Raw genomic sequence first — 16,345 nt, forward strand, 5'->3', positions numbered from 1 at the left:
TATGTATCAGAATTGTTTTCATTTATACCCCAAAAGCCTCATTGAAACTAAATTGGATCACTATAGAAACCTTAGGATTTGCTTTATTATAAGTGAAAACATGCCAATTAACCAAAATCAACAAAAACTAAGAAATTTTTTCAAATCCAATAATTTTCTTTTAAATCTCTCTGGCTATGTATTGTAAGTTGTCCTTATCAGCCAGTGAAAAACTCATCCTATTAATAGTAAACAAATAGCTCATTATGTTAGCTTCTAATAGTTAATGTTTATGATAATCATTTATGTTGTTTTTACAATTGTAATTAATTAGATGCATGTTTTAATTTGTTCAGTTGTTTTAATATTTACCTGTATCTAAATAAATATTTGTCTCAATCAACTGTATAATGATTTTTTTTACATTCTCAAATTAGTCTAGAACTAATTTAAAACAACAAAATCACATTGCAGGGAACAAAACTAAAAAGTAGCATTGAAAAAAGCTTTTTTGTTATAGATTGGATGTGAAAGCTAAGAATTGAATCCATTTAAGGTATAGATATAAAACAATATACATTTTATCTTTCTGTAGGATTGAAGTCATACTAGTAATTCAAATACAAGCATTATTATATGTTAATGTTTTTCTACAATGAAATTGCTGGAACATTTTAATTATCAAGCATATCGTAAATTACTAACTAATATATACTGCTAAAATAATGTTTTAATTATAGGACTGTATTGTGTTTTAGAGTGTATTATGCCAAATAATTTTACATATGCATATCCAGCTGTTCTGCATTCATTCTAATAGATCATTACATATCTCATGCAGTCCAAATAATGTTTCTTTCTGCACTACTGCCTAAGCAAGAAAATTAAGGAAACAAATTATTTTCTTAATAAATACATTATTTTACATTTTTTTCAGTGGTCAGTATACCCTTTTTATTCAGTAGAGGACTTTGCATTCAAATACTTTTATACAATTATGAAGCAAATAGATATATTAAGTATTTTTTTTCCATTAAAGTTTGTTTAAATACAAAGTTTGTATATTCCATGGCATTAAACTGGAAGCAGGTAATTCCAGTAAATCATGAGGTCTGTTGAATTGTTCATTTTAATTTGAAACAACTCCACTGAACATGATTCCATCTATGAAAGGAATTTAAAGTTCTCAAACTGAATGTACATCTCTTAGTTATATTTAGTGATGTCGCAAACTGTTCGCCGGAGAACAGTTCCCGGCGAACTTAGCTTGTTCGCTTTTGCCGCGGCGGGCGAACATATGCGATGTTCGATCTGCCCTCTATTCGTCATCATTGAGGAAACTTTGACCCTGTATCTCACGTCTTGCAGACCCATTTGAGCCAATCAGCAGCAGACACTCCCTCACAGACCCTCCCAGCTCCTGGGCAGCAGCCATTTTAGATTCATTACGATCTTGCATTGTTAGTGAGAGGAGGTTTAGTGCTGCTGCTGCTGATATTATAGGGAAATAGATAGCTAGGCTAGTGTATTTAGTGTCCACTACAGTCCTGAAGGACTCATCTAATCTCTGCTGTAAGGACAGCACCCCAAAAAGCCCTTTTTAGAGCTAGAACTTCAGCCCAAAAAGCCCTTTTTAGGGCTAGAACTTCAGTCGTTTTTTTTTTTTTTTATTATTATTATTTGTAATTTTATTTGCATTTGCCTGGCTGTCAACCTATGTGTGAGGCTCACAGCATATACTGTGATTAGTGCTACCACTGATATCTGCTTAACATTAGTGTAATTTTTTTAAAAAAACTTTTAAATAATTTTGCTAGTGTAATCTAATTTAATTTTCTATCAGGCCTGTGTGTCAGGCTCACACAGCATATACTGTGGTTAATTGCTCTGTGCCAGACACCACTCATATCTGCTTAACATTAGTGTAAATTTAAAAAAAAAACCTTTTAAATCATTTTGCTAGTGTAATCTAATTTCATTTTCTATCAGGCCTGTGTGTCAGGCTCACACAGCATATACTGTGGTTAATTGCTCTGTGCCACCACTGATATCTGCTTAACAATCATTAGTGTAAATTTAAAAAAAAAAAAAACATTTAAATCATTTTGCTAGTGTAATCTAATTTAATTTTCTATCAGGTCTGTGTGTCAGGCCCAAATCATATACTGTGATAAATTGCTCTGTGCCACCAGTACCACAGATATCTAATGTAACATTAGTGTAAAATAAAAAATAAAAACTATTATTAACTGCTATTATTAAACTGCTAAGAACGGTATTAAACTGCTAAGAACAGTATTACTTAACACAACCTAGTTACCATGGGTCCCAGACCGCATGTCTTGTTGTGATACTTTGTCAGGGTAATCAGGCAGGCCATATAGACCTCACCCAATAGGGGGAGTAAAAGGGATTAAAGTGCTAAGAATACTACAATTTAACACAACCTAGTTACCATGGCTCCCAGACTGCATGTCTTATTGTTATATTTTGTCAGAGTAATCAGGCAGGCCATATAGACCTCACCCGATAGGGGGAGTTACAGGGATTAAAGTGCTAAGAATAGTACTACTTAACACAACCTAGTTACCATGGCTCCCAGACCACATGTTTTATTATTATACTTTGTCAGGGTAATCATGTAGGCCATATAGACCTCCCCCGATATCGGGACTAACAGGTATTAAAGTGCTAAAAACAGTACTACTTAACACAACCTAGTTACCATGGGTCCCAGACCGCATGTCTTGTTGTTATGCTTTGTCAGGGTAATCAGGCAGGCCATATAGACCTCCCCCGATAGGGGGAGTAAAAGGGATTAAAGTGCTAAGAATAGTACTACTAAACACAACCTAATTATGATGGGTCCCAGACCGCATGTTTTATTATTATACTTTGTCAGGGTAATCATGCAGGCCATATAGACCTCCCCGATATGGGGAGTAGCAGGTATTAAACTGCTAAGAACAGTACTACTTAACACAACCTAGTTACCATGGGTCCCAGACCACATGTTTTGTTGTTATACTTTGTCAGGGTAATCATGCAGGCCATATAGACCTCCCCCAATAGGGGGAGTAAAAGGGATTAAAGTGCTAAGAATAGTACTACTAAACACAACCTAATTACCATGGTCCCAGTCCGCATGTCTTGTTGTTATACTTTCTCAGGGTAATCATGCAGGCCATATAGACCTACACAGATAGGGGGAGTAACATGGATTAAAGTGCTAAGAATAGTACTAATATAAACACAACCTAGTTACCATGGGTCCCAGACCGCATGTCTTGTTGTTATAATTTGTCAGGGTAATCATGCAGGCCATATAGACCTCCCCCGATAGGGGGAGTTACAGGGATTAAAGTGCTAAGAATAGTACTACTTAACACAACCTAGTTACCATGGGTCCCAGACCGCATGTTTTATTATTATACTTTGTCAGGGTAATTATATATCTATCAAATCGATCTATTTATCTTCTATCGATTCTATCTAACTATCAATCTATGTATATCTATCTATCTATCTATTTATCTATCTATCTATCTATCTATCAAATCTATCTATCTCGTGGACGGACTGATTTGAGACAGCCGCTTGTGTTTAGGCCAAGTTTGAAGTAGGAGGACAGACCAATCATCTTCTTCCATCTCCCTGTTCCAAAAATGCAGGCCATATAGACCTCCCCCGATAGGGGGAGTAACAGGTAGTAAACTGCTAAGAATAATACTACTTAACACACCACGGGTCCCAGACCGCATGTCTTATTGTTATACTCTGTCAGGGAAATCATATATCTATCAAATCTATCTATTTATCTATCAAATCTATCTAACTATCAATCGTATCTATCAAATATAAATTGCATCTATTGATCTATGTAATTCGTATCTATCAAATGTATATTGCATCTTTTGATCTATGTAATTCGTATCTATCAAATGTATATTGCATCGATTGATCTATGTAATTCGTATCTATCATCAAATGTATATTGCATCTATTGATCTATGTAATTTTTAGCTATCATATGTATATTGCATCTATTGATCTATGTAATGTATGTATCTAACTATCAAATCTATCTAACTCGTGGTTGTGCAAATGGACTGTTTGCAGTTGTTTGCGGTGCGTTACACGGGGAGTTTGGTCTGTTACTGTGAAGCGAGCGTAACCCTTACACTACCTGATCAATACTACATCATACCTGATGTTTTAAAGCACGTTATTCAAAAAAATGTAGGAATGTTAGGTGAGTAAGGCCCTTTATGGCTTAAAACCAGACTCTGCATAAAGTATGTAATTTTCCGTGGGAATTTTGCCATGGATCCCCCTCCGGCAATGCCACAGTCCAGGTGTTAGTCCCCTTGAAACAACTTTTCCATCACTATTGTGGCCAGAAAGAGTCCTTGTGGGTTTTAAAGTTCGCCTGCCTATTGAAGGCGGTTCGCGAACAGTAGCGGAAGTTCGAGTCCGCCATTCGACATCACTAGTTATATTAAGTCTTTGGGCATGCTTCTATAATGCTTTCTGTTTGGGCAAGATTATTCATCAGTGTACCAAGGTCCTTCACAGATTTCCCTGAAGGTAACATTTAATTCACTAAAGTTAAATATTTTTATATTTGACTAATTCTACAATCTTAACCAAAAAGAAACCCATTTTGGGCTCTTCTCATTTACTAGTAAAAGAAAATTAGATATATGCCAAAGACCCCATGATAGTCCAATTTAGTGATGCAACATAGCTGCTTTATTAATAATGTAATTTATTAAGTATATTTAGTAGATTTACATTCTACACTCTTGACTGTAGAAATGGTTGTCTGCATTTACTATTTCACACCTAGATTACAAGTTATGCATGCTATGGGGTATTTAACGAACGCAACAAAAGTTGCGATATTTCACCACCTATAGCGCAGCCATTACAAGTTTTCAAACAGCAGGATTTTGCATGCGGTATGGCTGCTTTTAGCACCATACCGTGCACAATTCAAGCACTGTTTTGATGTGTTCGTGCATGCTTTCCCCATAGACATCAATGGGGAGAGCGGGTTAGAAAAAAACCTAACACCTGCAATCACGGAATGAAAAGCTCCATAATGCAGTCCCGTTGATATCTATGGGGAAAAAAGTTATGTTTAAACCTAACACCCTAACATAAACCCTAAGTCTAAACACCTCTAATCTGCTGCCCCCGACATAGCCGACACCTACATCATGTTAATAATTTCTAATCTGCTGCTCCCGATATCGCCACCACCTAAATTAAGATATTAACCCCTAATCTGCTGCTCCTGATATCGCCGCCACTATACTAAAGTTATTAACCCGTATTCCCCTACACCCCAACATTGCACACACTATAATAAATCTATTAACCCCTATTCCGCCACTCCCTAACATCGCCGCCACTAAATAAAGCTATTAACCCCTAAACCTCTGGCCTTCCACATCACTACCACTAAATAAATCTATTAACCCCTAAACCGCCAGCCCCCCACATTGCAACAACCTAAATTAATCTATATTAACCCCTAAACCTAACTCTAACCTTAACATAACCCTAACACCCCCTAACTTTAACATAATTAGAATAGAGCTAAATTAAAGTTACACTTATAACTTAACTAATACCTATTTAAAACTCAGTACATACTTACCTGTGAAATAAAACCTAAGCTAGCTACAATATAACTAATAGTGTGCATTTATTTTAACTAGGTAGACTAGTTAGTAAATAGTTATTAACTATTTAATAAATACCTAGTTAAAATAAATACAAACTTACCTGTGAAATAAAACCTAAGTTGCCTTACACTAAAACCTAAAATTACAAAAATAAAAAAACCTGAAAAGGGCATTTGTATGGGCATTGCCCTTAAAATGGCATTTAGCTCTTTTTCCTGCCCTTAAAAGGGCATTCAGCTCTTTTATGAAATGCCCAACCCCTAATCTAAAAATAAAAACCCACCCAAAACGAAATAAAAACATTACACAAAATAAAAAAAACTGATTATTAAAAATAATAAAAATATTCCTATTCTAATACCCATTTAAAAAACACCCCAACATAAAAAACCTAATCTAGAATAAACTACCAATAGCCCTTAGTTAAACAGCTCTTTAACCTGAAAAAATATTACAAAGACCTACTAACATTACAAACCCCCTCCCCCACAAACCCACAAAATAAAAAAAACTATCTAAAAAAACCTTAGCTACCCATTGCCCTGAAAAGGGCATTTGTATGGGCATTGCCCTTAAAAGGGCATTAAGCTCTTTTGCATTGCCCAGAAAAGGGCATTTAGCTTGTTTACAAAAAGCCCAAACCCTAAAATAAAAAAAAAACACCCAAAAAAACTTAAAAAAATCACTAACCCCCGAAGATCCAATTACAGTTGCTGAAGTCCCGCTTGAGGGATCTTCATCCTGGTGGCTCCATCTTTATCCAGGCAGTAGGCGGCTCTATCTTCATCCAGGCGGCTCCTTCTTCATGTAGGCGGCTCCATCTTCATCCAGGTGGCAGGCGGCTCCATCTTCATCCAAGCGGCATCTTCTATATTAATCCCAGCCGCGTCTTCTATCTTCATCCCGGCGGAGTGGATCCATCCTAAAGACATCCGGTGCAGAGCATTCTCTTCATATGGTCGCCGCCATACACTGAATCTTCAATGCAAGGTACGTGATTCAAAATGGCATCCCTTGCATTCCTATTGGCTGCTTTGATTTTGGAAATTCAAATCAGCCAATAGGACAAGAGCTACTGAAATCTTATTGGCGGTTCAAATCAGCCAATAGGATGAGCGCTACTGAAATTCTAGCCAGGATGAAGATAGAAGAAGCCGTCTGGATGAAGATGGAGCCGTCTGGAGGCAGATGGAGCCTCCTGGATGAAGATGGAGCTGCCAGGATGAATATCCTTCAAGCGGGACTTCAGCAACTGTAAGTGGATCTTCGGGGTTAGTGGTAGGATTTTTAAAGTTTTTTTGGGTGGGTTTTTTATTAGTTTAGGGTTTGGGCTTTTTGTAAACAAGCTAAATGCCCTTTTCAGGAGCTAAATGCGCTTTTAAGTGCAATGCCAATACAAATGCATTTTTTAGGACAATTGGTAGTTTAGGTTTTTATTAGAGTTAGGTTTTTTAATTTGGGTGGTTGGTTGGGTGGTGGGTTTTACTGTTGGGGGCAGATGTTGTATTTTTTTTTTTACAGGTAAAAGAGCTGTTTAACTTAGGGTGATGCCTTACAAATGGCCCTTTTATGGGCTATTGGTAGTTTATTGTAGGCTAGGTTTTTTTCATTTTGGGTGGGCTTTTTTATTTTTATAAGGCTATTAGATTAGGTGTAATTCTTTTTCATAATTTCATTTGTTATTTTTCGTAATTTAGTGTTTGTTATTTTCTGTAATTTAGTCTTTTTTATTTTTTGTAATTAGATAGTTTGTAATCTGTATAGTAGTGTTAGGATTTTTTAAATGTGTATTTTAGTTTTCTTTAATTGGTAGTTAGTTTAATTTTAGTTTAATCATTATATTAGTTTAATTGTTAGTTTAAACTTAGTTTTTTTTAAATTTGACAGGTAAGAGTTAATTTAAGATAGGGAAATTGTAATTTTAATATAAATATAGGGGGACGCTATGCTTAGGGGTTACTAGTTTAAATTAGTTTATTGCAATGTGGGGGCTTTTGGTTTAGGGGATAATAGTTTAAATTAGTATATTTCGTTGTGGGGGCTTGCGGTTTAGGGGTTAATAGGTTTAATATATTTGCGGTGGGCTTAATAACTGTAGTCTAGTGGGGGCAATGTGGGCAATTGGCAGATTAGGGGTTAATACTATTTAAATAGTGTTTGCGATGCGGGAGGGTGACAGTGGTTAATAACTTTAGTATAGTGGCCGCAATGTTGGGGAGCGGCGGAATAGGGGTTCATAAATTATATTATTGGCAGCAATGTCGGGAGCGGCAGATTAGAGGTTAATAACTTTAATATAGTATTTGCGATGTGGGAGGGCCTCGGTTTAGGGGTTAATAGGTAGTTTAGGTAGTTTATGGGTATTAGTGTACTTTTGTAACAGTTTAGTAATGAGTTTTATGTCGCGGTTTTGTTGCATAAAACTCATAACTACTGCTCTCAGATAACGTTACGGAACTTGTCGTTATAGGCTGGAACGCAAGCTTTTTAGCCTCACCTCAAAGTCCCATGAAAAAATGTAATTTTTACGTGTGCTGGACTGACGTTGCGTAACAGGCTAAAGGCTTGCAGTACACCTATACCGAAAAAACTTGTAATGGCTGCGGTGCTGCTTTAACGCTGAAATGACAATTTTTTCAGCGTTAAAACACGAACACCCAACTTGTAATCTAGGTGCCTGTGATTAATGTGATTGATCAAGTTGCAGCACTGATAATCTTTATATGACCACCATAAATTATAATTAAAATGATAGTAATGCAAAAATAATAATAATAAAAATGACAATACTGTGGGTGCATGTTAGTTCAGCCATATTATATAATTTTGAACCAATATTTACTTTACTCATCCATAAATATAAAATCATAACTGTAGACTTCCAGCCAAAACATTGAGAAGTCTGAATACAGCATATTGTTGCAACCAAACAAAATGCAAATTAAGTAGTCTGAAATTGTTATTGTTAATTCATTGAAGGAGCTGCTTGTTTTTTGTTTTAAAAATATTGCAAAGGATACAGCAAAATTTGCCATTTTTAATACATCAGATTTTCATATCTATCAGATATACTTTTTACTCTTTTCTACAACCTCTTTTTTAGTATTGTTCTAAAGTGTTGGATAATAAGAAAAAATAAACCTTAAAGTTTTAATATAACTTGCAAACATTGTACTGACACATAAAAAAGTAGATTTTTTGTGTGTGTCAACCTTAAGGCATGTGTCATGGAAGACCACTGAACAAAAGATTTATCTTTGCTGAGAAAAACAAACCAGTACTGTCAATAATTTATTTGTTTCAGAGTAACAGCTAACATTTTAAAGACAAGAGAGATAAAAATATGTATGTATACTACATGCAGTACTTGGATCACTGCCAAAAAATATACTTAAGAATTAACTGAATCAAAAGTTGTGCTGTTCAGTTCTCCTTGGAGAATCATAAGTCATAAAACTGAGCACTACAAAAAAAAAAATATAGCTGCAAGCAGCGATAGAGGTGGCCATGCGCATCGACTTTGCAATGGCATACAAGCTGCTAAGTCACAATATATAGCTATACAGCAAAATTCAAAGATTTAACATAAGCGGTTGGAAAGAAATCACATTTTCAAAATTTTCGCGTAAATCATTATAGCTGTAACAGCTTGTAAATAATTCCATCAACATGAACAACTGTGTATCTAGGTCACAATATAAGGTTTTACAGCAAGTTTCACAGTTCTAACATAAGTGGTTGCAGAGAAAATAGATTTTTGAAATTTACGCGTAAAACAAAATGGCTGCCAGATCATATAATATAAAGCCTCCATATTATGCACAATAGTTCTCACTATAGATGTCAATACACATGGCAAAAATAAAGCATTTTTGTAAAACGGTTGTTGTTTTATTAATAATTTAAAAATATTGTTAAGTGTTTTTGAACAATTCAAAATGGCTGCCAAACCACATGACCTATCAACTTCTCTTGAACAAATCTGAATGTTAGTCATAACATAACTCTGTAAACAAAATTTCAAGTGTGTGCCATAAGCGGTTTAGGAGAAGAAGATTTTTGTAGCTTTTAAAAACAGTGCATACGACACAAAATGGCCGCCAAGCTATGCAATGTATGGCTTTCAAATTGCACATACTAATGCTCACTATAGAGCAAAATTTGCGAATGTTTTATTTCACGAAGGCGACTGCGCAGTGCGAATTTTAACTGCAATATTGTCTTTGAGGGTTATGACTGTGTAATCATGTGTCTATTACACTGTAATATTGTTAAATATTGTAAAACTAATGTATAAAGTGCAAAATTATGCTTTTAAATGGCGATAAAAAGGTTAATGTCTCACAGCAGCCATGTTGATTATGGAAAAATTGCAATTTTAACAAACTTGGTAGAGGACCTTGCAAGGAGCATATGTGCAAAATTGCGCTTTATTGCACTAAGTGGTTTAAGAGAAGAAGATGTTTAAAGATTTTCGCAAAATGCAAGATGGCTGCTACATCATGTGACCAAGGCACTTCTGTTGAGCAATGGCAAATCTAGGTCATAGCAGCACTGAGCACAGCAAGTTTCAAAGTTGCAACATGAGCAGTTCCAGAGCTAAAGATTATTAAGCAGTTCTCGAAATTTGTCGCAAAAAACAATATGGCTGCGTAACCTTATGACCTATGAGTTCAATATTGCATGAGATAAAGCATTGCAATAGGCTGTACCAGAATACCTGATTTCAAGAGTTTAGCATAAGTAATTTGGGTTTTGTGAGCAATTGACTCAAAAGAGGCAGTATTGAATTACAAATAATTACGATAAATATAAAACCCATATTGCTGCCGCATCATGTGACTGATTCTCTCCTAATGAGCAATTGTGAATCTAGGTCACAATATAAGACTGTACAGCAAATTTCACAGTTCTTACATAAGCGGTTGCTGAGAAAATAGACTTGAAATTTTCGCGTAAACCAAGATGGCTGCCCGATCGTAAGATATACAACCTCCATATTACGCACAATAGTGCTCACTATAGATGTCAATAAACATGGCAAAAATAAAGCATTTTTGTAAAACGGTTTTTGTTTTATTATTAGTTTGTAAAAATGGCGCATACGAAACAAAATGGACACCAAGCTATGCAATGTATGGCTTTCAAATTGCACATACTAATGCTCACTATAGACCTCTACAATTTGCAGAAGTTTCATGAAAATTTGCAAATGTTTTATTTGACGAAAGCGATTGCGCAATGCGAATTTAAACTGCAATATTGTCTTTAAGGGTTATGACTATATGTAATCATGTGTCTATTACACTGTAATATTGTTAAACATTGTAAAACTAGTGTATAAAGTGCAAAATTACGCAATTAAATGGGGATAAAAAGGTTAATGTCTCACAGCAGCCATGTTGATTATGGAAAAATCGCAATTTTAACAAACTTGGTAGAGGACCTTGCAAGGAGCATATGTGCAAAATTGCGCTTTATTGCACTAAGCGGTTTAAGAGAAGAAGATGTTTAAAGATTTTCGCAAAATGCAAGATGGCTGCTACATCATGTGACCAAGGCACTTCTGTTGAGCAATGGCAAGTCTAGTTCATAGCAGCACTGAGCACAGCAAGTTTCAAAGTTGTAACATTAGCAGTTCCGGAGATAAAGATTATTAAGCATTTATCAAAATTTGTCGCAAAAAGCAATATGGCTGCGTAACCTTATGACCTATGAGTTCAATATTGCATGAGATAAAGCATTGCAATAGGCTGTACCAGAATACCTGATTTCAAGAGTTTAGCATAAGCAATTTGGGTTTTGTGAGCAATTGACTCAAAAGAGGCAGTATTGAATTAAAAATAATTACGATAAATATAAAACCCATATTGCTGCCGCATCATGTGACTGATTCTCTCCTAATGAGCAATTGTGAATCTAGGTCACAATATAAGACTGTACAGCAAATTTCACAGTTCTTACATAAGCGGTTGCTGAGAAAATAGACTTGAAATTTTCGCGTAAACCAAGATGGCTGCCCGATCGTAAGATATACAACCTCCATATTACGCACAATAGTGCTCACTATAGATGTCAATAAACATGGCAAAAATAAAGCATTTTTGTAAAACGGTTTTTGTTTTATTATTAGTTTGTAAAAATGGCGCATACGAAACAAAATGGACACCAAGCTATGCAATGTATGGCTTTCAAATTGCACATACTAATGCTCACTATAGACCTCTACAATTTGCAGAAGTTTCATGAAAATGTGCAAATGTTTTATTTGACGAAAGCGATTGCGCAATGCGAATTTAAACTGCAATATTGTCTTTAAGGGTTATGACTATATGTAATCATGTGTCTATTACACTGTAATATTGTTAAACATTGTAAAACTAGTGTATAAAGTGCAAAATTACGCAATTAAATGGGGATAAAAAGGTTAATGTCTCACAGCAGCCATGTTGATTATGGAAAAATCGCAATTTTAACAAACTTGGTAGAGGACCTTGCAAGGAGCATATGTGCAAAATTGCGCTTTATTGCACTAAGCGGTTTAAGAGAAGAAGATGTTTAAAGATTTTCGCAAAATGCAAGATGGCTGCTACATCATGTGACCAAGGCACTTCTGTTGAGCAATGGCAAGTCTAGTTCATAGCAGCACTGAGCACAGCATGTTTCAAAGTTGTAACATTAGCAGTTCCGGAGATAAAGATTAGTAAGCATTTATCAAAATTTGTCGCAAAAAGCAATATGGCTGCGTAACCTTATGACCTATGAGTTCAATATTGCATTAGATGTAGCAGAGCAATAGGCTGTACTAGCACACCTGATTTCAAGAGCTTTGCTTTAGCAGTTCAAAAGTTATGGGCAATAGAAAAAGTGGCGGAATAAAAATAATAATAATAATAATAAAAAATAATAATAATAATAAATATAGCTGCAAGCAGCGATAGAGGTGGCCACGCGCATCGCCTTTGCAATGGCATACAAGCTGTTAAGTCACAATATATAGCTATACAGCAAATTTCAAAGATTTAACATAAGCGGTTGTAAAGAAATCACATTTTCAAAATTTTCGCGTAAACCAATATGGCTGCCATAGCTTGTGACCAATTCCTTCAACATGAACAAATGTGACTCTATGTCATAATATAAGGTTATACAGCAAGTTTCACAGTTCTAAAATAAGCAGTTGCAGAGAAAATAGATTTTCTAAATGTTCGCATAAAACAAAATGGCTGCCAGATCATATGATATACAGCTTCCATTTATGCACAATAATTCTCACCATAGATTTCAATAAACATGGCAAAAATAAAGCATTTTTGTAAAACGGTTGTTTTATTATTAATTTAAAAATATTGTTAAGCGTAAGTCTGTGCCATAAGCGGTTTCGGAGAAGAAGATTTTTGTAGCTTTTAAAAACAGTGCATACGAAACAAAATGGCCACCAAGCTATGCAATGTATGGCTTTCAAATTGTACACACTAATGCTCACTATAGACCTCTACAATTTGCAGAAGTTTCATGAAAATTTGCAAATGTTTTATTTCACGAAGGCGACTGCGCAAAGCGAATTTTAACTGCAATATTGTCTTTAAGGGTTATAACTATGTGTAATCATGTGTCTATTACACTGTAATATTGTTAAATATTGTAAAACTAATATATAAAGTGCAAAATTACGCAATTAAATGGCGATAAAAAGGTTAATGTCTCACAGCAGCCATGTTGATTATTGAAAAATCACAGTTTTAACAAACTTGGTAGAGGACCTTGCAAGGAGTATGTTTGCAAAATTGCGCTTTATTGCACTAAGCGGTTTAAGAGAAGAAGATGTTTAAAGATTTTCGCAAAATGCAAGATGGCTGCTACATCATGTGACCAAGGCACTTCTGTTGAGCAATGGCAAATCTAGGTCATAGCAGCACTAAGCACAGCAAGTTTCAAAGTTGCAACATAAGCAGTTCCAGAGCTAAAGATTATTAAGCAGTTCTCGAAATTTGTCACAAAAAACAATATGGCTGCGTAACCTTATGACCTATCAGTTCAATATTGCATGAGATGTAGCAGAGCAATAGGCTGTACAAGCATACCTGATTTCAAGAGTTTAGCATAAGTAATTTGTGTTTTGTGAGAAATTGAATCAAGAGGTAGTATTGAATTATAAATAATTACGATAAAAATAAAACTAATATTGCTGCCGCATCATGTGACTGATTCTCTCCTAATGAGCAATTGTGAATCTAGGTCACAATATAAGTTTATACAGCTAATTTCACAGTTCTTACATAAGCGGTTGCAGAGAAAATAGACTTTAGAAATTTTCGCGTAAACAAATATGGCTGCGAGATCGTAAGATATACAGCCTCCATATTACGCACAATAGTGCTCACTATAGATGTCAATAAACATGGCAAAAATAAAGCATTTTTGTAAAACGGTTTTTGTTTTAATATCAATTTAAATATATTGTTAAGCAATTTTGAACAATTCAAAATGGCTGCCAAACCACATGACGTATCGACTTCTCTTGAACAAATCTGAATGTTAGTCATAAGATAACTCTATAAACAAAATTTCAAGTCTGTCCCATAAGCGGTTTCGGAGAAAAAGATTTTTATAGTTTTTAAAAATGGCGCATACGAAACAAAATGGCCGCCCAGCTATGCAATGTATGGCTTTCAAATTGCACATACTAATGCTCACTATAGAACTCTACAATATGCAGAAGTTTCATGAAAATTTGCGAATGTTTTATTTCACGAAGGGGATTGCGCAATGCGAATTTTAACTGCAATATTGTCTTTAAGGGTTATGACTATGTGTAATCATGTGTCTATTACACTGTAATATTGTTAAACATTGTAAAACTAATGTATAAAGTGCAAAATTACGCAATTAAATGGCGATAAAAAGGTTAATGTCTCACAGCAGCCATGTTGATTATGTAAAAATCGCAATTTTAACAAATTTGGTAGAGGACCTTGCAAGGAGCATATGTGCAAAATTGCACTTTATTGCACTAAGCAGTGTAAGATAAGAAGATGTTTAAAGATTTTCACAAAATGCAAGATGGCTGCTACATCATGTGACCAAGGCACTTCTGTTGAGCAATGGCAAATCTAGTTCATAGCAGCACTGAGCACAGCAAGTTTCAAAGTTGTAACATTAGCAGTTCCAGAGATAAAGATTATTAAGCGTTTCTCGAAATTTGTCGCAAAAAGCAATATGGCTGCATAACCTTATGACCTATGAGTTCAATATTGCATGAGATGTAGCAGAGCAATAGGCTGTACTAGCATACCTGATTTTAAGAGCTTTGCTTTAGCAGTTCAAAAGTTATGGGCAATAGAAAAAGTGGCAGAATAATAATAATAATAAATATAGCTGCAAGCAGCGATAGAGGTGGCCATGCGCGTCGACATTGCAATGGCATACAAGCAGCTAAGTCACAATATAAAGCTTTATAGAAGTTTTTACAATTCTAACATTAGCAGTTGGAAAGAAAACACATTTTCGAAATTTTTGCGTTTTTGAAGATGGCTGCCCCACCATATGACCAATACTTTCATCACGATCAGATGTAACTCTAGGTCACAAGATTTGGTGTTTCAGCAAATTTCACAGCTTTAACATAAACGGTTGGAAAGAAAACACGTTTTCGAAATTTTCGCGTAAACCAATATGGCTGCCACAGCTTGTGACCAATTCCTTCAACATGAACAACTTTGACTCTAGGTCACAATATAAGGTTATACAGCAAATTTCACAGTTCTAACATAAGCAGTTGCAGAGAAAATAGATTTTCGAAATATTCGCATAAAACAAAATGGCTGCCAGATCATATGATATACAGCCTCCATATTATGCATAATAATTGTCACCATAGATGTCAATAAACATGGCAAAAATAAAGCATTTTTGCAAAATGGTTTTTGTTTTATTATTAATTTAAAAATATTGTTAAGCGTTTTTGAACAATTCAAAATGGCTGCCAAACCACAATACCTATCAACTTCTCTTGAACAAATCTGAATGTTAGTCATAAGATAACTCTGTAAACAAAATTTCAAGTGTGTGGCTTAAGCGTTTTCGGAGAAGAAGATTTTTATAATTTTTAAAAATAGCGCATACGAAACAAAATGGCCGCCAAGCTATGCAATGTATGGCTTTCAAATTGCACATACTAATGCTCACTATATACCTCTACAATTTGCAGAAGTTTCATGAAAATTTGCAAATGTTTTATTTCACGAAGGCGACTGCGCAGTGCGATTATGGAAAAATTGCAATTTTAACAAACTTGGTAGAGGACCTTGCAAGGAGCATATGTGCAAAATTTTGCTTTATTGCACTAAGCGGTTTAAGAGAAGAAGATGTTTAAAGATTTTCGCAAAATGCAAGATGGCTGCTACATCATGTGACCAAGGCACTTCTGTTGAGCAGTCGCAAATCTAGTTCATAGCAGCACTGAGCACAGCAAGTTTAAAAGTTGCAACAAAAGCAGTTCCAGAGCTAAAGATTATTAAGCGTTTCTCGAAATTTGACGCAAAAAACAATATGGCTGCGTAACCTTATGACCTATGAGTTCAATATTGCATGAGATGTAGCAGAGCAATAGGCTGTACCAGCATACCTGATTTCAAGAGCTTTGCTTTAGCAGTTCAAAAGTTATGGGCAAT

The sequence above is a fragment of the Bombina bombina genome, chromosome 2 (assembly GCF_027579735.1).
Source record: "Bombina bombina isolate aBomBom1 chromosome 2, aBomBom1.pri, whole genome shotgun sequence".
NCBI lineage: Eukaryota > Metazoa > Chordata > Amphibia > Anura > Bombinatoridae > Bombina > Bombina bombina.